The sequence below is a fragment of the Balaenoptera borealis genome (assembly GCF_965194805.1).
Source record: "Balaenoptera borealis genome assembly, chromosome: 7".
NCBI classification, from domain to species: Eukaryota; Metazoa; Chordata; class Mammalia; order Artiodactyla; family Balaenopteridae; genus Balaenoptera; species Balaenoptera borealis.
The window spans coordinates 79,575,678-79,603,033 of NC_138864.1; the positions used below are offsets into that span (position 1 = coordinate 79,575,678).

Consider the following 27,356-nt stretch of genomic DNA (forward strand, 5'->3'; position numbering starts at 1 on the left):
AGGGCCTGGGGGCTCTGAGCCCACACCTCAAGAATGCTTGTGATTGGGTGACATTTTGGCTCCACACCTGGATTTGTCAAGGCCTCTTAGCGGCTGCTGGGAATTCGTCCTGCCTGGGGCCCACCACTCTCCCATCACCCCTCTGACAGATGAAAACACAACGGGGTCTGTTGCCTGACTGACACATTCCTCTCCTGTCTGCCTCTGAAAGGACTTTATTTAACTGTCCTGGAGTCAGGCTTTTGACTGACAGATTGTGAAGGGTAGAAGTCATTCAGTTCCATTAAGCTCTGTAACTGCTCTGGAACAAAACACCTTTAAAAAAAAGTGTTGGGGGGAGGGAAAAATAGAGCTGTGGAGAGTAGGGGCATGAGCTTTAGGGAGAGAAAAAGGGGATTCTTTTCAGGTTCAAAAACAATCCTTCTCTTTGCCTCTGTCTATCAATTAGGGCTGCATTCCCAGAGGGAATACTGGCCTGGCCTCATTGGTGTCATTCAGCTGCCAATCTCCTGACAGGGACACCAAAGGGCCTCATGTAGCGCTGCGGAAACTGTCTGTCAGGCCATCAGCAGCTGCTATGACGACATCACCTCTGTTTTTCTAGGACTATTAGAGAGAAAGGGGGGCCGGGGTTGGGGGCTCACCCAACAGAGTCGGAGAGTCTTGGCTCCAAATCTCTGTTCATATTTTCCTTTTCCAACCCTCACATCTCCTCAATCCCAGTGTGAGTTTCTTCACAAAAACAATCCCAGCTTTCCTTGCCTGGCTGGGCAGCAGGGGTAAATAATAACTCGCCAGCCGAGGACACAGTCTTGGGTGTGAGAAGGGGGCTCTGCTTCTGGGAAAACTGAAGTCCTGACTGAATACATTCAATGACTCTGGTTCCAATGAGTCCAAAGAAACGGGATTGGTGGTGAAAGGTGGCTCAAGCCCCCAAAAGGCCTCGGGCCGTGCTGTGTGAAAAGCCATGCGGCCTCACCAATGGTTTCCTGCCAAGCCTTAACCTTGTTTGGGTTCCTGTGGGTTTCATTCCCCTCTGAGTTCTGCTGGGAGCCTGAAAGCTCCAGTGGAGCTCTAAACACTAAGCCAAACTCAGCACCAAGCAACCACTTCCCACTTCTCTGTTTTTCTGCCTCATTCGCTGCTTTCCCCGAGTCCAGACTCACAGGCTAACGTGGGTTGGTCCCAGAGACTCCTCACCACAGCTGATCACACTGAAGACCCAGGACTACAAAGGAGGGGTCCCTGAGCTTCCTGACTTGACTGGGAAAAAACCCCCTCCTCCCTCTGACCCTTTCCCCCTTCTTCCCTCTCTGGCTTCTGTCTGAGAGCGGGAAGTGAATCAGAGCCTCGACAGCAACCTGCAAAGATGCCCGGTGGTCCTTCTGTGTTCTGGGATGGCTGCCGTTTCCCTGGTAGCCTTTTCACATCACAGGGAGCTACTTACAAACGGTAATGATAGCACTTAGTACCAAACTGGGCGCTGGAGGGTATGGCTGCCGAGCGCCACAGCCGGGCCATTGTGTTGCAATACTTCTGCTTCCCATCACGGAGGGGATGACAGTGCTTCATGTGTTCCCCATGAACCGTACAAAGTGTTTAGCCAAATCCTGTAAAAACATGTACATAAAGCTGTCTCCGTGCTCCCAGGGCCGTGATGTCTATCTCTTTTCTATTGCTTCTTTCTTCCTTCATTCTGAAAGCTCCGCTGGGGTCCTGCACATCCTGAGCGTAAATTCCACTGGGGTGGCTGCAACCTGTTCACACAGCAATACACTGGTCTCAAGCACCCAGATGCTGGACCTCAGATATGTACCACCGACATGAGGACAATGCCTGGGGAAATTCAGAATTAGCCAGGTTTGGGGCCCTGGGAGTACAGGCAGAGGAGCAATGGACAGGATAATGAGAGAGAAAAGGAGGCTAACTTGATCATCATCTTCTTGCTCTACAGCCTCAGGAAGACACACTCAGGAGCCAGCCCTTTGCCATCTGCGCCAACAGAACTGCAGGAGTCATGGGAAGCACTATTAGTTCACTAATGAGTGAACATTTCCAAATTGCTTTGCAGGTCCTTAGTTGTGATTGCTGCACATTTTCATTACTGAAGCAGAGAGGAAACCCAGCTAAGGGACTGGACAGGCCGGTGGAGATACACACAAAGAGCTCTAACATCCTGGGGGCACTGCCAAAAAGGAACTTCAGTTACTAAATCCAAAGATGCTGGGAGCATTTTGCTCAGGATGGATTACCTTGAAAACATCACTGGGAGTAGCTCCCAGTCAGCAGATGCTTGGAGCTCCTGGATGCTGGCTGGTAGCATGGATTCCCATCCTGTGGCTCTGCGTCACCATCCAACATCCTATAAATCCATCCCTTCTCTTCATGATTTTTCACAAGGACCTCAGATCCAGTATCGTGAGATGCTCGCATTTCTGGTCTTACCATAGACAATGGTTTCCAAACATTTCTCAGTCAAACGCCCAATAGTATAAGATCTGAATATGGAATTGTCTGTGCTGGAAAGACAACTGTCTTTGTTCACCACCTTCTCAAGGAATTCCTGACTGTTTGTACCCACCTTGGACTCTACGTAGTCCTCTCTGGCTTTGTGTTCCAACATCTATTATATTAGGCACTGTGCCCTTCCTGATTTTCTTTTCATTGTGCTAGCAAAAATTAAATGGTCTTTTGGGCCCTCAATAACAGTGATGCCTCCTTCCTTGTGTATGATATCCATTGAGTAGTATTTTCTTTGAATTGTTTATTCTTAGAATATTTCCCCATGACTCGTTACATTAGAGATAACCTTAAACCAAGCCTGGTACAGTTCAATTTCAATGGAATAAATAGTTGGAATAAAAAGACTATTTAGTCTTTATATATAAGTTCAGACCATTCACTCTCACTATGTGAGTGGATTGCTCCAACTGTGAATTAGCTTACTCCTTTTATGTCCCCTTTTATAGACATAAAAGAACAATCAAATCCATCACAAACACCACTCTTCCATCTTTCATTTTTCACTTCCATGCAAACCATAAGGCTTTATGTAAGAGGCACTTGACATATTTATATGTAAGAGGCACTTGACATAAAAATACCTAACTCCTTCCCCACGCCCCAAGTTCGGAAAATTCTAAAGCCAGAAATATAAATGTCACCTTGTGCTGATAGTTACTTCTTTTAGTCTCTCTCCAGAAAGGGTTAGGAAGTGGGGACTTGAATGACCACCTGTAATCTTCACTGAGACAGATCCAGTGAGCATGGTTCCAACACGTTGCCTGGGATGTTGCAAAGTTCTTGAAGATCACATAGACCCATATTCAAAGGTATATAAAACTACATTATTGTTAAAATTATCCACCACTTTTTTAGCCACACATACAGCTCTCCTGATAGAATAGAAAACTTTGAAAGAATTGGGATACAGAAAGTATCAGAATAACCAAAAACAATTGACTAGAAAAAATATCCAATATATCAGCCTTAAATAACAAACTTACATATGAGAAGTGTATTCTCAGCAATTCATGGAAGCATTTTGGAAAAGCTCATTTGAAAAGATGACTAGAACTGATCTATTAAAAGTACACAGACAGGGCTTCCCCTGGTGGCACAGTGGTTAAGAATCTGCCTGTCAATGCAGGGTACACAGGTTCGAGCCCTGGTCCAGGAAGATCCCACATGCTGTGGAGCAGCTAAGCCCGTGTGCCACGACTACTGAGCCTGCGCTTTAGAGCCCACGAGCCACAACTACTGAAGCCTGTGAGCCTAGAGCCCGTGTTCTGCAACAAGAGAAGCCACCACAATGAGAAGCCTGCGCACCGCAATGAAGAGTAGCCCCCGCTCATCACAACTAGAGAAAACCCGCACGCAGCAACAAAGACCCAATGCAGCCAAAAATAAATAAATGAAGAAAAAAAATAAAAGCAGAAAACCATCCCCAACAAAATAGCTTAAAAAAAAGAAAAAGTACACAGACAACTGTCATCCCAAAACAGAAATGAGGCTAAAGTTTTCCAAGACCTTGTTCCTCAGCAGTGATCTTAGACTAGAGATTAAAGATACACAGGCACATTAATCCTTGCTTTACTTTCCTAGACCCCCTGGATTATAATATAAAATGACTTTACTAGAATAACCATTATATCGGAGAAAATTGTCTTTTTAAAAAGGAACTTAGCTAAGAAAAGTCAATCTAAAAGTAAAATTAACCCAGGTTGGGAGTGTTGAGTATTGAATGGACTATAAATTTAATCAAAATAGTTAGGATTTATCTTGTTTCTTTTGCATGATCGACTTTAAAAAAATATTATGCCCTTTAATTTTCAACACTTGTTTTGTTCTTAAAGATAGAAGGAGAAGGAATGGAAGGAAATAGGAGAGAACAAAGGAAGAGGTAAGATAGAAAGATGGCTAAGTGTGTTACTAAGTTTAAAAATGACTCATCCCTGAAATGTCCATTCATCAGCTGGGTTAAGAAAGCCACAGAGCCCAAAAGATGAACGGGAGCCACATGAAAACAAGCCAGTCACAGATGACTTTTCTCAGTCTGTTGACATTTGATTAATGCTTAAACTAAGTAAGGAGAAAAGGTTCATCTTGTTCCAAAATGAAGCTGGGCATCATGGTGCTGCATCGCCTGAAGGAACTAATCGTCAAACAAGTTCTGTCTCATAATCTTTTTTTCTAACTTTTACCCTTTATTGCCTTTTACGCGTTTAGAAACTGAAGCAGCTTGTACTAAAATGCTGCCTAATTATTTGTTTAAAAAAAAGAAAAAAAAAAAAGGCAAATTCTCACAAGGCAGCCTTCAGCTGCCCTGGGAAATTGTGCCTTTAATTGTAACCAAAAGTCTAGCGTTATTTGCATGTTGAAAATGAGTGTGTTTTATTGAATTTCATGCTATTTTTATTATAATTTAAAAGGGAGTGGATATTCAAGAATCTTTGGCAGAAGATTTTTGTTTTAAAATGTGGTCCCAAGGTCCAAAACTCAGTTTTCTTGCCCTTCACCATTTGTTTCTCTATCTGGTGGCGTTGACAAGTTCACAATGCGAAACAGCTAATTCTTATTCCTTTCTGGAACCTACTTATCTTTCCAGGGAAGGGGGAGATTTTTGAAATCTCTATGTTTCTTCTAAGACTGTGGAGATGAAAGAATCAGACTCATCTTGGTTTTTGTTTGTTCAATATATTTGATCAGAATATTTTAAATGCCCACTTTTCCATAAGAATTGGTCAACACCTGATCTATTTTATAGTCATTTTACAGGTGAATATATGGGCATGGAACTCAGCCAAAAGGTTAAGTGAGACTGGTGTAAGCCGCAGACAAACTCATGATGCTAAAAGATGTCATTTCTTTCTTTTTAACAGTCTCTCTCACCAAGGACTCCATGGCTAAGTCACAGTCTCTCTCTAATTCTTAACTACATAACATTAGTAACATTTCATGTCAGTCTTGCCATGACAGAATATACTTGTGGCCTTTCTATAAGTTCGTAGTAAAGATCTTCCATCTTTGGTCTCGATCTTTCTCCCGGTTTCTTCCGTGACCCAGACCACAGGGAAAATCAAAATCTAAGCTGGGGGCCAACCAAGAATCTAAAACCATCTTCTCCAATCTGACGTGTTTGCGAACATCGAGCAAAATAAAACTTTTCTTCAGTTCTTTTAGATGTACATTTTATTAAAACTGAGTTTCTTCTACTTTATATTGTTGAAATGTTTATATGATTGGCTATTTTTTTTACAATAGTCACCACTCATGTACTTTTAAATAGGTGTCAGAAAACACTATTGTGCTCTTAATATTGGTTCGACATTTACATTCAGGCTTATAATGTGCAGAAGTGGCTTTCATGCTAGATTGATGCACTGCCTTTTCTAGATGAATGTACATTATGGTATCTGACAATAGTAACACGATCAAGCAACTGCATTCTAAGCATCAGGACCTCAGTGGTGCTTTAAAAATTCTTGAAAGAGAGTAGGATCCCCAGTATAACACAATTATTAATTTAATAATTTTTGATATAAAACAGGGCAATTCAATCTCCCCCACCCTGAATGTCAACCGCCACGCAGGCAAAAGGCCAGAAAAAAATAACATTTTCCTTTCAGGTTTGGATTGGAACTTATCCCATCAGCAGATTTTTTTTCGTAATAGATTCCTTTTTATTATTGGTTTTCTATAAGTATTTGAGTATAATTTCAAATCTTAAAAACAAAACAAAACTCATTTAAGCAAACCCAGAACCAGAAAGCAATGGCAAGAGATCACTTTGAAATCAGTATGACACCAGAGCACAAACTAGCCACTTATTCGTTAAACTTACCTTCATGTTTACAGTGTGCCACTGGGCAAATCTGAAACATTTTATTTATAATTATGACATTTACCCACCTGTCAAAATTCTGTTATCTTTCCTGGAACTTTATTTTCACCTCCATTAATTAAAAAGCAAAGGAATTTGGCCCATAATGCAAAATATTTCAAGAATCGAAATCAACTGCATAAAAAAATATAAACCTGCCATCACCAGTAGCACTGATGATAGCATCAGGGCAAGATTCAGGTGACCTGCCTGGCTGTTTCCAGAAGCCCCGCGTGAAGTGAAGACACTGAGCTCAATCATGTAGCTATGTTAGGCTTGGTTGCCTGGCTTGAATGATTGAGGTAATTGTCCCAATTATTCTCTGCACTTTGTATGTGCAGATCCAGATTTATATTGTGACTGGGAGCAGAGTATTGAAAGGGAAGACAGGAAACCCAGATTCCGTGTTAAGTGGGTCAATGATGAAGCCTGTAAGGTTGCAAGTTACATTCACTGTGTGTCTCAGTTTATCCCTCTTACAAGTAGAAAGGCATAGAAACCCCATTTTATTAGAGCCAATCAAGATGATTGAACTTAAAAACCTTTTCAGCAGCTTTGAAAACGTCACATAAAAACAGAGTAATGTGTTAGACCAGCTTTCCTAGAAAACAGAGCGTGAAGCGGGAATGAAGTCCTGAGGCTTTCTTTGGGAGGTGCGATCCCACGGCAATGAACACGAAAGGAAAGAGAACTGAGGCAGGATAAGAAGCAATGCCAAGTGATGAATTACTATGTTGGCCGTGGCTTCACAGTAGGCCTCAAAGAGCCCACGGAGGGAGGAAGGAGAGAAAATTTCTCTACCCACCTCCTATCCATCTCCTGTTTGCCGTTGGCCAAAGAGCATGCCACAGGGAGATAACCCCCAAACTTGTAAGTCGCACCATCTGGCCCCCATGACACAGCCCAGGCCCTGCAGTGTGGTGCTGCATCAAAGCTCGGTCCTGATGGGAGAACCCAGAGACCGCAGGATGGTATTGGCCCTCGAGAATGAAAGCCACAGCAGAGCCTGAGTTCAATAAGCAGCTGAGAGCATCTGAGGAAGCTCATGAGACGTGTCCAATACAAACACATAAACACATTTAGCCATGTTGGATCCCTACTATAACCACAGATCTGGTATAGCAGTAAGTTACCAAGAGTTGCCAGAGTGTCAGTCAATTTGCCAAAGTACATTGGCCAAAATTAAGAAAGACAATGGACATCTCTGCCTTTGAAGAGCCAAGTTAGAATACTTTCTCTGATAAATTGTTTAAATGGAAGGGACAACAGGCTAAAAGCAGAGATAATTTTAACCCTTTCCAGAAGCCACCATGTCACCAAGGGGAGATAACGCGGGGGTGAGAGCACTACCCTAGGAATTAGACCCAGCTCTTCTGAGAACTAGCAGTTCACTCCAATCTGCGTGTATGAGTCTCTGCTTTGCCAGACATGGTACCAGGAAGCAGCGCAGAGGCAAAATTCATGGGCGTCATCTTTCTATTGAAGAGCTCAAATTCTAGTCAGGAAGCACAGCGGCTATGAACTTTTTTGCAGGCCCAGCTTCCAGTCTTCCTCCTTCTAACAACGGTGCCCCAAATGTCATTTGCTTGCGCCCCCCCCCCCGCCCCTGCAGATTAGGGAGGGCAGACCTCACACCCACCTCCACAAGCCTGTGCCCAGGCCTTGCCAATCAGAGCCACAGGATTTGTTCTGGGGGGTCCGGAGCCAACATGAGCCAGTTTAGCAGAGAGAAGGGCCTTCTCTTTTCCTCTGGATCTAGATGCATGGCCATTGATTTCTAGGACTTCTGGCAGCCATTTGTCCTCAACAGGCAAAGCCGGCCTGAAAAATAGAGCCGGCACAAAGGAAGGCGGGACTGAGAAAGAGAGAGACTGGACCCCAAGAGCACTGTTGGGGCCTCTGGATCCAGCTGACCTCGTTGGTTACTGAGCCAATAAAGTCTCTTTTTTGCTTAAAGTAGTTTGAGTTTCCTGTCTGAACTGATATAGGGAGACAGATAGATAATAAGTAATCACAATGCAACGTGATAAATCTTAAGGTGAAGAGAAAAACTAAGTGCGTGGGAAGCGCTAGACAGAAAGTATTGCTTCTCTTGGGTCTCTACTGGTAAAACGACTGGGTCTGCAGAGTAACCTTTAAAGTCCCCCCACCCGAACCCACCCCCAACATGATTCAGGGACAAAGCTGGCTCATGAGGGCCTCTCTCCTGGCATCCGCAATGGCTCCACGGGGCATGAACGTGCCTCACAGCCAACCGGTTACCAGTAAAGCCGTGTACCTTTCTCTGCCTCCTTAAAGATTCCATCAGATTATTAACATGGCGGGTCACGGTTTGGAAATGCAAACCCATAGCCAATTAGTGGAAGAAGAAGTGAACCTGCCAATCGATAATCACACCGCCTGAGACGCTTCCAAAACTTTCCTCATGACATTCCTGGGTCCTTAGGTAAATCCTTAGACTTCAGGCTTCAGAAAATGAATCACATATGTGTCTTCTCTCCGACGTGATGTACATTGGTCTGGGTGAAGCCTCGTAGCTGTTCGATGTAAATACAAAAAGCATTTGAATAGATGCTATCTACGGGTATCACAGGAGAGGGAATAAGAATCAAAGTTCCAGGCACTGTCACCATTCTAGCAGTGGACCGCAGTCTGAGGTTCCTTTCCTATAGTGCCTACAATTAGGTCATTATATATAGACACAAAGTGAATCCAGAAAATGGCTTGGTCTCCTTCCCTCAACACGCAGATCCTTCAGCCAGAGATGGGGGGCCCTCCACACACTAGGTATCATTTGGACAAAAGGGGCTACTTCTTCCCCGCTCTCTCCAAACTAACTGTACATTTCAGATGCAGTGGAAATAAAAACACGTCGTCCATTGCTGATGCGCCTGACAACACTGCTGTCTCAGCAGAGACGACTGGCTTCCCGCCATCCACATATTCCATCCTTTCAGTGCCTCATCACTCTGCTTATTAGATAGTGACAATATTAGCCAGGGAACTACAATCAAAACTGAGAGAGAGCATTCTTTAATGCATTCCCAATATTGACCCACCCAATACGGCTGGCCACCCTGAAGAAAAACCATGCACTTATGTATACCACAGCCTGCGTGTATGTGTTGGGAGATGGCAGAGTGGGTGGGTGGGTGGAGAGTACCTATTAGAAGCCGGTACTGTGTTGTGCTCTGCATGCATTATCGTGTTTTGTTTCCGTGGCCATCCTATCATGTGAAAACTCTATTTTCCCTACTTACAAGGACATTGCGGCTCAGAGACATTCGTTCACTTGCCCAAGATCACACAGCTAACAAGCAGTGGGACCTGACTTCAAATGTGGAGGCTGCATTCTTACCCTTTAGGCTCAAATACCTTCCCCAGCTTTTGCTCTTTTCCCAGACATGATGCGATTCAATCCTACAGCCTGCCCAATTTCTTTGCTTGACAGATTTTCTTCCACGACCCCATTCCCAACTCATCCCACTCCCTAACCCAAAGACAGAAAAGTCATCAGATAACACACACAATGTGCTTGTAACAAGCTAACAATGTTATTCCCAGAGCGTTGCTGGGAATATACAAAAATCCTGTGTGTGTATCATTTAGCAGAAATTACATACATGAACTCAAGCTCTGAGAGTGTATGAGTGTGTGTATTTGGGTAGATCCAATACATAGAATCCTCTCAAAAAAAACCTTGAGAGAATATTTATCCGTCCAACAAATGTTTATTGCATATCTCCTATGGGATACTGAAAGAATAGTAAATGGTTAGGTTCATCTTTGCATTTCTTGGGCAGTAACTCCAAATAGAGGGAAGAAGAAACAAACTTCTATAAAAGTACCATCAGCCAAATCCTTTGACTACAAGGTGGAAGAATTGGAAGTACAGGAAAGAGATTTAAAGGAAGTAGCATTTTTTTTTATTTTTTTATTTTTTTTTACTTTTGGGTTTATTTATTTATTTATGGCTGTGTTGGGTCTTCGTTTCTGTGCAAGGGCTTTCTCTAGTTGCGGCAAGCGGGGGCGACTCTTCATCGCGGTGCGCGGGCCTCTCACTATCGCGGCCTCTCTTGTTGCGGAGCACAGGCTCCAGACGCGCAGGCTCAGTAGTTGTGGCTCACGGGCCTAGTTGCTCCGCGGCATGTGGGATCTTCCCAGACCAGGGCTCGAACCCGTGTCCCCTGCATTGGTAGGCAGATTCTCAACCACTGCGCCACCAAGGAAGCCCAGGAAGTAGCATTTTAATTAAGGCCTGAAGACTGAGAAGAATGTCGACAAGTGTAGGGGAGGAGGAAAATTCCAGGGAACAGTGCATGTAAAGAAAACAAGGTATTAAGGTGAAGGCAGGTTTTCATGGAAGGAAATAGTCCAATGTGATTAGCAGATAAGAGCCTATAGAAAAATCTTAGGAGGAGCTGGACAGGTAGAAAGGGCCAAACCATAGAAGACCTTAGAGAGGACATCTGGTGTTTTTTTCTGTCCACCACCCATGCTGCCTTTAGACAGCTGCTTCTCCTCTGCTGCGTGTGGTCCCAGTGGGGCTGTCATCACTGTGTCCAGGCACCCATATTCATGGGGATGGGCACAGGGCTCAGGAGGAGCTAATCAGGGCCAGCAATAATGACTGGTCCAGGGGTGAACACAAGATCCAAGCAGGATTCATGTAACAATATCAGAAGAAAGAAATGCCTCTCTCCTCCACTTCTGGATGTGGGCAACCATCTTCCCCATTACTTGGAAAGCGTGTGTCTGTAAAATGAAGCCACAGTAATGAAAGATCTGGAGCAAGGAGGTGACGAGAGGGAGATAGAGCCTGCAAAGCATTGATTAAGCCCCTGGATCCACCTATGCCTGAAGCTCTAAATCTATGTCTGGACCTCTCAGTTATCTGAGTCATTAACTTCCCTTTCTGCTTGAGCTAGTTTGAGCTAAGAGTCCTGACTAGAACAGCTGTGAGTGTCATGCTAAGGAGTCTGGGCTTATTGAGATAAGAAAGCCACTTGAAGACTTCTAATCTTAAATGCTTAGAGAACAAAGACTTGTACAGCAGACAGAAGACTGTGGAGAGATTAAATAACCTTTCAGGGGTAAGGGGCAATAATCCGCAGAACGTTTTAATTCACTCAGTGAATGGAAGAAGTGAAACCAATACTATAGCCATAACAGGATGATCAATTTTGCTACCCAAAGCTACCCAAAGGTCCACACTAAATGATGACATGAGTTTGAGCTACACATTATTCCCAGTATTATTAGCAAACCTGGATAGAAGATATCTCAGCCCACAGGGTAACAATAACTCAAGAGGAGCAGGTGACTTGTAAGGTCAAGGAACAGGGCCCGAAACAGCATTAGTGTAGCAAATGTGAAGCGTCTGGTTACCTCCCTGTCTGAAACCCAAGACGTTTGAAGGAAAAGAGGTGCTGAAATATCTGCAGTTGGCAGTGACATCTGAGAACGTGGTGACCACCCCCCGCCCTCCATACAGGGCAAGGATCATGTCTTTTCTGTAAATAGCTTTGAACCTTCTGCTTACCTCAAGCCCTGACTTCTATCTTGGAGAAAGAAAGAAGCCACTTTGCTCTTGGGCCTAGGCCTAGCGCATTGAGTTACTTGTCACCCATAAGTGACATTTATCAGGTCCACATCACAAGATGAACCCTCACCAAATAAGAGCTACTCAGGGCTGGGAAAAACCTCAAGTGGGCACTTGGTCTTCTAGTGCTTCTGGATAAGAGAACATATAAGCCCAGCGCCGTGTCTCCTCGGAACTAGAAGGGTCTGCCTCTGGGGCAACTGCTTACCATGCTGATTTAACGAAGCAACAAGGGAACTGAGGGGGGTGGCATTGCCAAGTCAAAACAAGAAGCTTCCCAGGCTCCTGGGCTTTGTACTCACCTCTCCTTAGCCTCCGCCAGACCTCTTCCCACTGCCGGGGGAGAAGCAGGAGAACAGCCGGTTGCAACTCAGCTAGGGGGACTTAGCAGCGGAGGTCTGCAAAGGAGGCTGGGGCAGGAGGAGGGAGCAGGCCGACCTCAGGACCCAGCATGGATGGGGCTCAGAAGACGCAAAGCAGCCTCTTGCTGCAACAGGCCAGCCTCACTGTATTTGACTAATTCTCAGACACTCATTTTTCACATTTTCGCATCGCTAAAGTAGGGATGCATCTTATAATCAATGATGTGTCATACTTTAAAATTGGTGACACTTTTTCCTTTCTCGATGATTTTTGAAATAATGGTGTATTTTACAATTGATGGTGTTTTAGGTTCCACAAAATGCTGTATATCAAGATCACCTGCTCACCATGTTAAACTAAGACTCCCTACCCATTCCCCAAAGACATTTTACAGTCCCAAAGGTCCATTGCAGCAGTGGGAGCAGGAGTCACAAAAACCAGAAGAGATCCCAATACAGCAAGAGAGATACATGATCTACCCCACTCCGTTTCCTTAGAACTTCCAATGTACAAAAAGAAGGGGTGACCTATGAACTATACACTTTTGGAAAATGGCATATTGCTGCCTCAAGAAGTCACCTGTTCCACCAGGTCACCTGCTCTTGATGCCTGGGATGGAGATGGTAATATCACGGTGACAGTAATGAGACCTAACATTTAGATAGAACTTTACAGTGTTCAGAACCTTTTTCCTGAACACTATATGATCTCAGGCCCAGCTGGTATCACTGTCTCCCTCTTTGGAGATGAGGATGTTGAAGCCCACACCGTGCCTTTCGAAGGTTGCACAGTCAATGGTAGAGAAGTGACTACATCCCTGAGAAATATGATCTTTCCTTCAACTATTCCATGAGGGGCAAGAGAAGATTTAGCCCTAGGAAGACCTTTCTTCAATCATTTCAAGCTCAAAAAGCAGAACAGTGATCATGATAAATCTATTTTTTATCAACATTCCAGAAAAAAAAATTGTTAGTTAAGAAAGTTAAAAGGGAAAATGCATGTTTTAAATCACCAGGTTTAAAACAATGTTTACTTTAATATTGATCATTGAAATTTTAGTATGATAAATAATTTGTGCCTCTGGGGCACATTTTTCTGATTGTTAAAGTGATATAAATTTAGAAAATAATAAGAAGCCCAAAATGTTGAAAGTATTTGCACCATCAGTTAGCCCAAAGTTGATGAGTGCCTTCAGCAAGCAACTGACACACACACACGAACAGAAAGGCTATGATAGAATTCCTCCCTCATGGGAACAGACAACACAATTACAATGGAATTGGGGGGATGAGATAGACGTTTTAAAATATATCAATACTGTATAGCACAGGGAATTATATTCAATGTCCTGGGATAAACCATAATGGAAAAGAATATAAAAAAGAATGTATATATATGTATAACTGAGTCACTTTGCTGTACAGCAGAAATTAACACATTGTAAATCAACTATATACTTCAATAAAAAATGAAATAAAATATATCCATACAAAATCATAAGTGATTAGCTCAAATAGGGGGAAAAGAACCATAGATTGGGACTATCCAGGCAGGCTACTTGGAGGAAGAAGGATTTGAGACAGGCCTTAAAGGATGATAAAAATTGAGCTCAGCTGGGAGGAGGAGGGGTAGCATTCCCGTGTCCAGTAAACAGGTGAAGAAACAGATGAAATCTTACTTAGAGCTCAGTACATAGCAGAGTGTTCAGTGAGGGTCATTGAGGGGAAATGGAGACAAACAGCAGTTTCTCCAGAGTAAGTTAGTACGAGCTTGGCTGGAGCAGAGGGCTTATAAATACAGTAGTAAGAGGTCTAAGGGCAGGTTGTAAAGTTCCTTGAAAAGAAATTAAGATATTTGAATTTTAACCTATACATAATGAGGAGCCACTGAAAATTGTTGATCAGGAACTGGTGGTAAGTGTGGGTTTAGACAGATCATCTGCAACATGTCTGTGGAGGACCCCATGGAAAAATTCCTTACATTGATTAAACAGTGGGAGAGGATCATTGAGACAGAGGAGACCTCATCTAAAGTGGTGGATCCTGAGATGGAAACGGTCGACTTCAATGATGGACCAACTGCTCAGCCCTCAGGGACAAATGGCAGAGTTTAGGCTGTGAGTGGAAGTACAAGTAGAAATGTCCAACAGCAATTGAACCAGGAGAAAGGTGAAAACTAGATAGATGGATGGATGGATAGATAGATAGATAGATATTTTAAAGTCTTCCACATCGATTAATAAATTTCAACAGCTAGTTTTATGTATGTAAAGATAGATGAATAGACTAGATAGATGATAGATAGATAGATAGATAGATAGATAGATAGATAGATAGAAGATAGATAGATGATAGACAGGCAGATGGACAGGCAGATAGATATGTTTGGCATCTGTGTTTCTTATTCTCTCCTCTCTTGCTCCGGTCATCCATCTCTCCTCCCTCATCTATAGTCTAGCACCTTATCTCATTGAGATAAGTTCTGACACTGCGTTTTTCAAACAAGGACAGTATGCCACTCTAGTAACCAAAAAGATTCCAATGTCGCCTTGCTTCTGATATGCAGGAGAGGAGTGCTGAAGATAGAAATACCTGCCAAAACCGTGATCTGCACCACTCATTCATTTATTCATTCATCCGACTGGTATTTATTGAGTGTTTCCCACGTGCTGGCATGATGCTCGGTGCTGGAGATACACAGTGAACAGGACATTCCTCATTTCATGTAACAGATGTTTGCCCAATGCATTCTACGTATAAAGCTCTGTGCAAAGAGCTGTGTAAGTCATGGTTCCTAACTTCAAAAGATCACAGCCTCACAAGAAAGAAAATAAACCCCTACTGGCAATATCAATATACATGAAGTCATCACCTTGCAGGGAGTACATTCACGACTCCGGTCTCAAATAAAGTTCTCCACTCCACACACCCGGGGGGAAGCAAGGTCTGGGGCGGAAATGAAACCTTTATAACTGTCCGGAGCATGTGGGATTAACAAGTGCTCTTGTAAAAGTAAATGCCAACGGCAGAGCTGCCTATTGGCCAGCTGCCTCCTCCAAGGCATGTACGTTTATTAATTTATTTGTTTATCTATTTGCTAGATTTATCACATTTGCAGGCTGTGCCATTTGGCCTCAGGGTCAGATAAATCTCTTTTAAAACTTTACCATCATTCTTCAGCATTATGTGCCCCCAACAGACCTTTCTAAAGGTCTAAAGGCTTTACAAGAACAGAATTAAATCCATTTTACAAATAAATACACTGGGAAAAATAGTTGAAATGCACCACCGAAGGAAAAGATAAATTCCAGGAAAAACCTGGAGATGGGATTAAAGGGACTCTGCAGTCCCTTTTATTGAATTCTATAAAGCTCACAGAAGTCCTAATTTAACGGAACCATCTTGTCTCCCCAAAATGAACAGGCCTGTTCACTGCCTGCCCCCAGGACCTTCCAGCCTCATGCCTCACCGGTCCACCCCATAAACTCTTGGTTTCACCCCCTGGTAAATGCCCACCAATCCCTGGACACACTATAGCCTTGCAAGACATGGTATTGGACATGCTATTCCTGAGTCTGGCATGTCTCCTCCATTCGCCTGCCTATGCAGCCTCCTATTTATCTGTCAAGATCCAAGTTCATCTCCTCTGTGAAGCCTTCCCTCTAGCTTCCAGAAACAATTGCTTCTTCCTCAGGCCGTTGGCCATGTCAGAGCACTGACCGCTTGTACGTTGATTCTCTTCTGTGTGCAGGTCTACAGACTCTAAGACTTGTGGAGCAGAAATCTTGCCCTGATCACCCCTATAGCTCCAGCTCCCTGCATGGGGCCTTGCACATAGCAATAATAACAGCAAACATTCAATAGAGGGGCTTCCCTGGTGGCGCAGTGGTTAAGAATCCGCCTGCCAATGCAGGGGACACAGGTTCAAGCCCTGGTCCGGGAAGATACCACATGCCGCGGAGCAACTAAGCCCGTGCACCACAGCTACTGAGCCTGTGCTCTAGAGTCTGTGAGCCACAACTACTGAGCCTATGTGCCACAACTACTGAAGCCCACGTGCCTAGAGCCCGTGCTCCGCAACAGGAGAAGCCACTGCAATGAGAAGCCTGGGCACTGCAACGCAGAGTGGACCCTGCTCACCGCAACTAGAGAAAGCCCACGTGCAGCAACAAAGACCCAATGCAGCCAAAAAATAAATAAATTTATATATAAAAAAAAGAAGTAACATTTAAAAAAAAAAAACAAACATTCAATAGAGTGTCCCAGGCACACTTCTAAATGCTTTACTATATATTAATTGAGTTAATACTCGTAATAGTCCTATGACTATGATGCTACTTTCATTATCCCCACTTTACAGGTGAGGAAACTGAGGCTCAGAAAGATTAAGTGACTTGCTCAAGGTTACACACCTATAAAAATGGCAGAGCTGAATCTGAACGCAAGCGAGCAGACTCCAAGGTCTATGCTCTTATTCCCAATGCTATTCTCACTCCCAATAATTTTCCAGAGGAGAAAAGTAAAGACTCAGAAGCTGGCCTGCAATTTGACAAGGACTGTCTTTCTTCAGGAGGAAGATTAGATCCAAAGGCAGCCCAGGCATTTCCTTAGGTGCAAGTCTATCTTCAGAACTGCTTCAAACAGAAGAGATAAGAAAATTCTCATTTTGTGGCTAATTGAATTAGTGCCTCCATCTCAAACGTAATGAAATTCAAAGCCATTTTATTAGTCCTCTTGGGACTCCTTAAAAAAATTTTTTCTCTGCTATATTAGATTAGCCCCACCAAGATGTAGCCCTGTATAAAATAAGGTCAGGCTCTTTGCCACGCCTACCTACACCAGGGTACATGAAGTTCTCTTTGTTCAGTCTTCCAGTTTCCCTACCGAACACGCCAGGAAGAGCTCAGAGCCTCTTCTAAACACCAGATTCAAACTGACCCGCCATCTACCACATGCTCTCAGTGGCTATCCCTGTGCATTTCTGGTCATGTCATGAAAGCACTACTTAACACCCCTCAGGGTGACAGCGGTGGCCTGTTTTAGAGGAAATTGCCTTTATTCCTGACCGGTGCCATCCTGGACATACACACAGCCTTTGAAAAACGCGGCTGTGCTCTAAAAGTTCTTCTGAGGACACCACGGTACCCACTTTATTCAGCATGTGACTTAGAATAAAGTCAAAGCTTCCTTCCCTTCCATGGACTTGCTACAAGTCCTCGCGCTGGAGAGAACATCAAGGAGGGGCTTTTCATGACTGCCAATCGGTCTTTCCAAGATAATAGTCCCGATGACAGCTACAGTTTACGGAGTGCTTGCTCTCTGTGCCTGGCGCTGTGCTGAGCACTAACATCCGGGGAGTGAACGTTGCATGTCGTGTAGTAAAAACATGGGCTCTGGAACCAGGCTGCATGGGTTTCAACCTAGCTCCACCAGTACTAGCTGTGTGACATCGTCTAAGCTAGTTAACCTCTCTACCACAGTTTTGTCTTCTAGAAAATGGGTTAATAAAGGTGTCTAACTCGTACGGTGCTGTGAATGTTGCAAGTGTTAATATATGTAAAGATTTAAACCAATGCCTGGCCCTTGATAAACCCTATAGAACGGCTTGCAATTCGTATTTCTCCCCAACATTGATTTCTCCTCTCTCCCAAAGCCCTGGTTAACGGAGTAGCCCCAGCCTCCAACATTTACCCTGATTAGCCCAGGTTAATGTTTCTCAACTTTTTTATTTTCATGAACCAAGTTCACGTAATATGTTCTTTTAGTCGCAACCAAGTACATGCACAAATACATATAAAATTTAAACAAAAGTTTCATGAAACAGCACTTACCTTTACCATATGCAACATGCTTTGGGATTCTCTCTCCACTACTGTTCTGTTTAGTCACTTTTCTTTGTGGTTTCCAAGCTAGTCACAATCCGTTAAATTTACTTCATAATTTACCAATAGGTAACTGCAGATGGTCTGAAAAAAAATATACTGATTCAAGGTAACCATCATTTATTAAATTTTAACAGAACCTCTATGAGGTAGGTACCTTCATGAAGTCCACAACAGATAAGGAAACTTAGACACGGAGAGGTTAAGCAATTTACAAAAGGTCACACAGCTTTCCAGCAGCTCACACAGGAACCCATGATGATTGTTCCTGGTTCAGAAGCCGGCACTGACCTACATTAGCCCCACTGAAGTGGAAATGGATGAGGACATGTGGCCACTGACATGCATGCTACAAACATGAGTGGAGTAGGTCTGGGAAAGCTCCCACTGTGGATGGCAGAATAGAGGTTGAAAGAGCCTGCTCCTTGACAAGATGGTTCATCCCTGAAGCTACTCCACTCTCGAGTGCCTCTTTCACAAGATAGCAAATTCCCTGTTTGGGCCAGTTTGGGTTGGGTTTTCTGTTACTTGCAGACAAAAGTATCTGCATATCCTAACTGCTGCCTTTTTGTACCCCAATAACAATTATGTGAGGGAAGCAATATCAACACCATTTGTAGAAAAGCAAGCTCAGAAAATTTACCAGAGAAGTCCTAGCCAGTAAAAGGTGGAGCCAAGATTCAGACCAAGATCTCTCTGACTTCAAGACACGATACCAAACAGCCCACAGTAGATGGTATACTAAATTATAAAGGACAAAATAGGGGGGTTGATATATGTTGTCTTTCTCCAAAGAAAAGCTATCATCATCACCAGCACCCCCTTCCCCTCCCAAGCACACGGTCTGCACTCTCTCAGATGCTCTCACCCCCTTTTCACTTTATCTTGGTTATTTATGATAGTTGTCATGAATTATTTACGCTCATGTCTTAGGTTCTCAGCTAGATTCTAAGCTCTTAGAGGACAGGGGCCCTATGACACAGCTTTACAGCTCTGTGTCTCGCACATTGACAGCGCACAAAAAGTACACGAGGAATTGATTGTCCTTGAATCACTTTTTGTCCCATTTAGAAGTAACGAGGAGGGGGTAAGAAATGCTGCAACATTTAGTGGCAAGTTTTATACAAACGTCACCCAGTGTGGCTCTGTCTCAGGTGTGTGCTCTGTGCTGGCGCTCCTTTGTCCCCATCACACAGACAAAAAGGCAAGAGCAGGATGGGTGAGATCACTTCAAAAACAGATAAAATATTGGCACTGCCCTTGATGCAGGGACCAGACCAGCTAAATCTGGCCTCTGTGAGTTTTTAGGTCTGATTTAATCCTCATTCTTAAAGCCAAATTCGCATCCACTTTGGACTGTGTCCTGGCTCCGAGTGCATTTTAAATCCCAGGACCAATGGCCTTGCCAGTATTTTATGTGTTCCCTGGGTAACTCTTGGAGCGCCACTGCGTTCAAGAAGTAAACAGCGTTGACCGTGGCGTTCACCACTTACAATCCTCCAGTGGCCTCCTTGCCTACCAGATTCAGTGTGAACTCTTGGAAGGCATTTGAGGTGCTCCCCAATATGACCCACATTCTCAGTCTTGACTTATACATTTCCTCCACCCTTGGCCAACTGACCTCGTCACAGTTGTCCGCAACATGCCCCGCACTTCCCTGCTCCCTGGCGCCGTCCTGGTCCCATCCTTCCTGCTGCCTGTGCTTGCATGCCTTCAAGCCACACGTCCTTTCTGGAAGGCCCAGTTCCTAGATGTACTGTCTCCCCATTCTGAACCCTCATAGCATTTTGCTTACACCTCTCTCAGAGCAACTATTATACCCATTTGGGGACTGGCTTCTAGCAACCAATTAAAATGTGATATTTATTATGATTGTTGCTAACATTTACTGAGGTTTCCAATTGTCAGACACTGTGTTAAGGGCTTTATATCCATTAACTCATTTAATCCTCACTATGTCCTATGAAGGAAATAAAACTGGAGATAATAGAGATAATAGCTACCTACCTTATTGCATTATTATGAGGATTAAGGAATACATGAAAAGCTCTTACAACTGAGTTCACTGGGAGCCTGGCACAGGGTAAGTGCTCAATACATGTTCATTATCACCACATCATCACCATTATCATCATCTTCATCACCATCATCAAATCCATTTTACAGATGAGGAAACAGAGTCTTAAAGGAATTTGTACATAGTAAACTAGTAAAATGTGGAACTTGTGTAGTGTATTAATCACTGCCCTGTACAGCACTTTAATATAAGTCCCTTTAAGGTTGACATTAGATGAACACGTCTTCATACCTGGTCAGAGTTTAGCAGAGTCTTACCCAGAGGCAGACTATAAGTATATGATGAAGTGAATGGATTACATCTGAGACCATCAAGCATTTCATGATCTTGCAAGTGGTTTCCACCGGCAGCCATTGAATAGCTTTATTTTCCTGGATGAAATATTATTTGCATACCTGGTATAAGCTTTTCTGAATGTAGGCTTGTTTCCTATTCTTCAATCCTTTCCAGCGAAGCACTCTCCTGAAGCTATTAAAAATGCCCTCTTACAATGCAGGATGTAAACAAAGCCAACTCTTTTCACAATTTTAATGTGAATGGAGCATGTCGCTAATGGCCCAGACAGCAAAGTCATGCTGCCCAGGCTCACTCCACACGAGGGGAGGGGATGTTAACTGCATTATCCACGCCCACGCTTCTCTTCCATCACCCTCCTCTTTGTAGTATGGGTCCAGGCTGCTCAGGTTTGTTTATGTTGCCATAAATTAAAGGGCATGCTTTTTACACGTCCTAAATCCATTTCACTCAGGATGATGGAGTAAGGGGAAAGTGGTTTCCCATAACCCTCTCAAATGTCCCAGTATGAAATGCACCGAGGGGCGCGCTTCCCAGCCTGAAGGGGGCTCATGGCCACCAGAAAACAATGCACCATCACCAGCGAGCTACCCGACGCTCCGGAGCTGGAGCGGGATCGTTTTCACCAACGCATGAGCTGAAGCCTCTCGCTCCAGGCAATGGTGGGTCTCGTGGCTAACCATGAAAATCGCTCACATATGTCTCCTGGTCACTTCCACGGGCTCGATTTGACCACAGTATTTCAATTCGTTTCACCAACACATGCAAAGTGACCTATGACTTCAGCCAAAGCCCCATATCGTCCCCCTGTGCAGAGAGACCCCAAGTCAACGACGATTGCTTAACCTTGAGTACCGAGGGTCCCGCCCATCCTGACTTGGCCCCTCCCTGCTGTGCTGAAACCAGGCCAGATGCAGGGCTCTCAGCTACAGTGGGGAAAATGCAGAGACTGAGCTGTCTGTCAGGGAGAGAGGCCAAAGGTTAGTGCCTGAGGATGAAAAAAGAGCCGTGTATTTGGTTCAACATGGTGATTACAAAAGTAACAGGCATACAATACACACATTCACTCCCACCTAATAAAAAGGAAAATATTGTACCTTTCCATGTCTCATTTCACTTAATATCTCATCATCTTCACAACAACCTGATGACCCCAGTGTTATTTTCTCTACTTTATAGATAAGAACCCTGAGCCTCAGAAAGTTTGAGTTACGTGCCTAAGGTTATTCAGGCAATTAATGGCAAAGTCAGGACTCCAATGACAGTGATGTGATTGGACCAGGGCCTATTTTGTCTGCGAAGGGAAGAGAGTGGCTCTGGCAGTAGTCCTCAACGCTGGTCACCTGAGAATCACCTGGAGATCCTTTTAAAATAACACTTCCCTGGCCATCCAGTGGTTAAGACTCCATAGTTCCACTGTAGGGGGTGCATGTTTGATCCCTGGACGGGGAACGAAGGTTCCACATGCCACACGGTGCGGCCAAAAAAAAAAAAAGAAAAGAAAAAAGAAAGTAGGTAGAGCAATCACATCATGCATAGAACATTTTGACTGCAGGTTCCAGATGTTTTTCAGTGAATGACCAATGTTTATTCTATTTATTCTCTTCCAAACCCTCTCAAATTAGAAATCTCTGTCTTAGAGAGAAGGTTGAATTTTTAAAACTTGGGAAAATCCAGGATGAAATGGTTCATTTGCCCCTGACCTATGGCTTGACATGAGATACTGGAGGCTTGTGTTGAGACACAATAAATCTCATCAAGATGGCAGGAATATTTCTAGCCAGAGCTGGGCAAAGCATTTTCTATAGCAGGAGATTCAGGAAAGCTGATAGTACTGGCTGATAATATATTTGCAAAATTTAGCTCTGCTCGTTGGCTGAGAAAGTTTGAAAACACGAAGCAATATGCAGCTGAGGCATCAAGAGGCAGTATGCCTGTCTGTTTGGTTCAGTTTTAAGTATCAAAACTTCGGTATTTTTGTGGTGCATTGATTTGAAAACATTTAGATGCATTTTATACGTGTTTAATTAAACTCAGAATTAGACGAGTGTTTGCCTACGTAGTTCAGACCAGCAAAATCATTGGCTAGAGGATGGGACTTCAAGGCCAGGCGTACAGGAGTGTCCTGGGAAACACAGGAGTGCCTTTCGGGAACCTGAGCCTTCATTCTTGCTGCCACACCCCTCACAGCTGGCCCCCAGGAATGCCATTGCTGCCACCAAGTCCAGGCTCAGGGATAACTGCTGAGGAGGCAGAGGTGGTCTTTGACCCCTCCCCTCCCCTCCCTGCAGATTTCCTTCTCTTCCTCTCCCTTCTTGCTCAGTCATCTTTTTGCTCACTTCAGCTTTTAACAAAGGTATTAGCTAATGATTATTTATATCCTGACCCCAACATCCCAGGGGGACATTTGTGAAGGGATTTTTTTTTTTTCTGTGCTGAAATGACAGACCATAGGAATAATACCAGTGGGTTAACAGAAGGGATTTGGGAAGGAGATGTATTAAGAGTCTGCCGTTACATCACACCATATAAAAGGCTCTCATGCCTTTCAGTGGTAACTTGAGGTAATTTTACCACCTGTTATGGCTGAATTGTGTCCCCCTTCCAAAAAAAGATATGTTGAAGTCCTAATCCTCAGTATCTCAGAATGTGACCTTATTTGGAAACAAGGTCTTTACCTTGTTTAATAAAGTTAAAATGAAGTCATTAGGTTGGGACCCTAATCCAGTATGACTGATGTCCTTATAAAAAGGGTGAATTTGGAATTAGGTGGAGACACACACAGAAGGAAGATGGTGTGAAGACATGGAGAACACCATGTTAGGACAAAGGAGTGGGGTGAGGCACCTACAAGCTAAGGAATGCCTAAGGCTACCAGAAGCCTGGAGAGAGGCATGGAACACCTCCCTTTTACCTTCAAAGGGAGCATCGCCCTGCTCCTTGATTTCAGACTTACAGAACTGGCAGAAAACAAATTTCTGTTGTTCTGAGCCACCAACTTACGGTACCTTGTTACAGCAACCCTAGGAAACTGATAAATCACCCTTTACCTGCTAGCCTAAAGGCTCTTGCATCAATTATCTCTTGCCCAATAAAGCTGGTCCTCTCCCAGCAATGTCTGGTCCCCTCTGAGTAACAAGAACTCTCGGGGCTGCCCCCAGGAAGTCATTTCTACTGTGGGTTCTCGATTCTTCTCCAGTGCTCTCCCCAGAAGCAAGATTCTCCTGCTCTCTGGTCACCCTAGTCATATCTGTTGTCCCCCAAAGAGCAAGGGGGACAATAAACCCCACCTGTGTTAGGAAGAAGAAAGCCATGTGGGTTGGGAACTCTGAAGGAGGTGGGGCTGGAGATGTAGCTGAAGACGGGGAAGGATTTCGAGGGGAACAAGCAAGGAGAAAGACGTTTCAAGGGGGGAAGACACAGGAACGAAGGGTAATGGTAAGCAGAGTGTGTAGCATGGGGACCGGGAGACAGGTGTGCCTCACGGTGAGGGTGAGAGTGGTGGGGACCAAACCTTTGGTGGTGGAGAAGCAAAGACCTATACCCTTTATTTGATAGACCCATGCCTCTCAGCTGGGAGCAGTTTTGTGCACCTCCACTCCAAGGGAACAACATTTGTTGAAGTCTGGACCCATTTTCGATTGTCATGACTGAGAGTGGCAGCTAGTGGGTAGAGGCCAGGGACACTATTAAACATCCTACGACGCCCAGGGTAGCTCCCCACTACAAAGGATTATCCAGCCCCATATCAAGAATGCTGAGGTTGAGGAAATCCCCTGGCGATCCAGTGGTCAAGACTGTGCCTCCACTGCTGTGGGCCCAGGTTCGATCCCTGGTCGGGGAGCTAAGATCCTGCAGGCTGCACAGCGCGGCCAAAAAAGAAAAAAAAAAAAAAAAGAATACCAAGGTTGAGAAAGCTTGCAGGAGACAGTGGGAAGTCCTGGAGGTTTTTGAGCAGGGAAGTGACAAACTAATGTTGGTGCTGATACCTTCATAAACCTGAGAGGAAGTCAGCCAGCACAAGGATATCTCACTTTGTGCAATGGAGAGATTCCTAAATAACTTTGCAGCAATCAATGTTTCAGAAATTAAATCCTACTTTAAATGTAGTGGAGCAACTTACTAGATTAAATACTCTTGAATACTCTTCTGAAGTGAGGAATTCCTTTCCCCATGCAAGCATCATTCCTACCCAGCACCCATTCTGATATACACTAATAGTTGTGCTTTCAAGTTTCTTAATGTGGGATGCACCCGATTTTCTCTTGCAGACACAGGAGGGCAATGCAGGCTCCCTACCCCAAGAAATGGAAGATGAGAAGTCAGGTCCCCTACTCCTGCCCACTATCTAACCCCAAAGCAACTCCATACTAGATCACTGATTGGTTCCAGAACCACAATTTCTTTTTCTCCATGATTCATCGACTCTTAAGTGCAACTATTTCTTCACCCTGTCATTGTGGGACACTTCATTCAAAATTTTATTGAAATCAAGAGATATTTTCCTTGCTGTTACGTTGGGAGCAGAATATGATGCCTTTGAAAACTTCAACAGTTCATTTTTGTTTCTTGGTGACTGCTTTCGAGTCTTCAAACAATAAAATAAAGGATTTCATTTTCCCCTGGATAAATGCTTGTTTTCACCCAGGCTTGGTTTTCTTTCCTTTCCTTTAAAGCCTCTGAACACATTGAAGTACACTAAATATTTATGAATGTAATTTATGAGCCTTGGATGTTTACTTCTTGCCAAAAGTAAAAAGTATGTCTGTGTGTGGCCTGAAAAATCCCAACTATGACAAAATCAAAACAGAGAAATAAGCAACTACTTCATATTTTTTAAGGGGAGGGGAAAAACAAGGTCAAACTTCAAAAATTTCAGAAGTCACTCATTCAACATATTCAGACTGCACAAAGGAAAATAAACAGATAAATAAATGATCTTCTCCAAGGACCCAGTCCTGTTTGTCCTACCTCGGATGGTTATTGGTGAGCATTTATTGAGAGCATCAGGAGGGAAAATAGTCGAAGCATCTGAAAGTTGGAGAATGATTGCTTGCTCAGCAGATAGGGCTAAAGGCACTGCCCACCTTGACCTGTCCCTCAAAGACCTTCTCAGCTGCCTGCCTTGGACTCTTAACTACCCAGGGAGGGAAATCAGTAAATCTCTAATGAATTCCTGATCCCGCTGCAAGCCCTCCCTTCTTTGCACACATTGCTTTGGAGAATCAAAACCCAACATCTGGAGTTTGGCTTTTCACTGTCACAGAATGTCTCAAATGCTGGCTATTGTTTCTAGAGTTACATAATTTCTCCTAAGGAGCTATTTTTCTCGCTTCCAAAAGAGAATGAGAAAGATTGTAGAGGAAATGCCTATGATATTAAAAAGTCATAAGTACTCATCTGTGATAACGTAAAGGCAGTGGCACTGGACTTAAATAGATTCTGAGAGTTAACTATGAACTTGAGGGAACGGGGCCTGGTGGAACTGACCAGAAATGAGCAGAAATAAAGAATGTGAGGAAAAGAGATAAATGCCTCTTGGCATGCAAACATAGGAGTGATGATTTGAACATCTCCGGGAAGAATTAAAGAATAGGTGGCTTGAGGTGCATCTGGTTAACTCAGAACATCTCACCCAGATAATCTTACCAAACTTCAATCAATGGTTGGCTTAATGTGTTTAAGCCGCGCCACTGGACGCCTCCTTCCTACTACAGAAGGGCCACCTTGGAAGAACAGACAGTGCATTCAAGGAAGAATCTGAGGGAATGGCAGGGGCCCGTCTTCAGCGGCCAGACGCCAGGCTGGCCCACAGCGACCCACTGTGCAGACTCTGGCTCTTCACCCAAGATTCCACTGGCCCTGCTGGGTAGAAATGAGCTTTGAAAAACCACTGCTCGGCCTCTTGAAAGAGGCAATTGACCTAATGGCTGATTACTTTCTTGAAATGACCCATTGAACTGGATTTCCATTCTCCCTGTTCAAAGAGAGCAGGGATAAACACAATCCAAGAATCGTCATAAGCAAAAGTTTCACTCTCCCCCGCACTAAAATCTTTACCGCCGCTCTTAAGCGTCTGAGTACAGAAGATTCCAGGAAAACTAGATCGATTCTTAAATCCTCAAATATTTTCATCTCAAAACATACGTAGGTCCTCTGCCCAACCCAGGAATCAGAGCTGAGAACTGCCGTGTATATGTGTGTATGTGCGTGTGTGGTGTTGGGTGGGTGTGGTGGCGTTGCTCTCACTGGGGCGGACGACCACCGAGTGTTTCATCCTCTTCAAGAAGACCAGTACTGGGAAGTAGATTGGGTTGAATTTCTCTGTAATGGCAAGACCTCACTCCATTCTGGGTGCTTAAAAATAAGAAAGCTGTCCAAAGTTGTCATAAAATTATCAAATTTAAAACTGAATATTATGTGCCTGGTGCTTAGAATTCAATAATTAACAGATATAGTCCTGACCCTTAAGAAGTCAGAACAGACTTGTGGTTACCAAGGGCAGGGGAGGCGGGGGAAGGACTGGGAGTTTGGGGTTAGCAGATGCAAACTATTACGTATAGGATGGATAAACAACAAGGTCCTACTGTATAGCACAGGGAACTATATTCAGTACCCTGTGATAACCCACAATGGAAAAAAGAATATGAAATAGAATATACATACGTATGAAGTTAAATCACTTTGCCATACAGTAGAAGTTAACACAACATTGTAAATCAAATATGCTTCAATAAAATAAATGTTTTAAAAAGTC

General features: G+C 43.8%; 2 long non-coding RNA genes across 4 annotated transcripts in view; one reads left to right on the top strand and one right to left on the bottom strand.

Annotated features, from left to right (window-relative positions):
• LOC309631789 overlaps positions 1–5,168 on the top strand; it is a 274,990-nt gene extending 269,822 nt beyond the window's left edge. For both annotated transcript variants that reach the window (XR_014246528.1, XR_014246529.1), the window contains one exon: positions 1,955–5,168. This is a non-coding gene — a long non-coding RNA (uncharacterized lncRNA). The remainder of the gene's footprint in view (positions 1–1,954) is intronic.
• LOC309631818 lies at positions 4,240–27,356 on the bottom strand. Of its 2 annotated transcripts, XR_014246578.1 has the most exons (3): positions 18,178–27,356; positions 8,760–8,919; positions 4,240–8,203 (listed from the first exon to the last, which is right to left on the bottom strand). It is a non-coding gene; the product is annotated as an uncharacterized lncRNA (long non-coding RNA). The 2 variants fall into 2 exon arrangements; XR_014246579.1 differs by lacking the exon at positions 18,178–27,356 and having other exon boundaries at positions 8,760–10,597.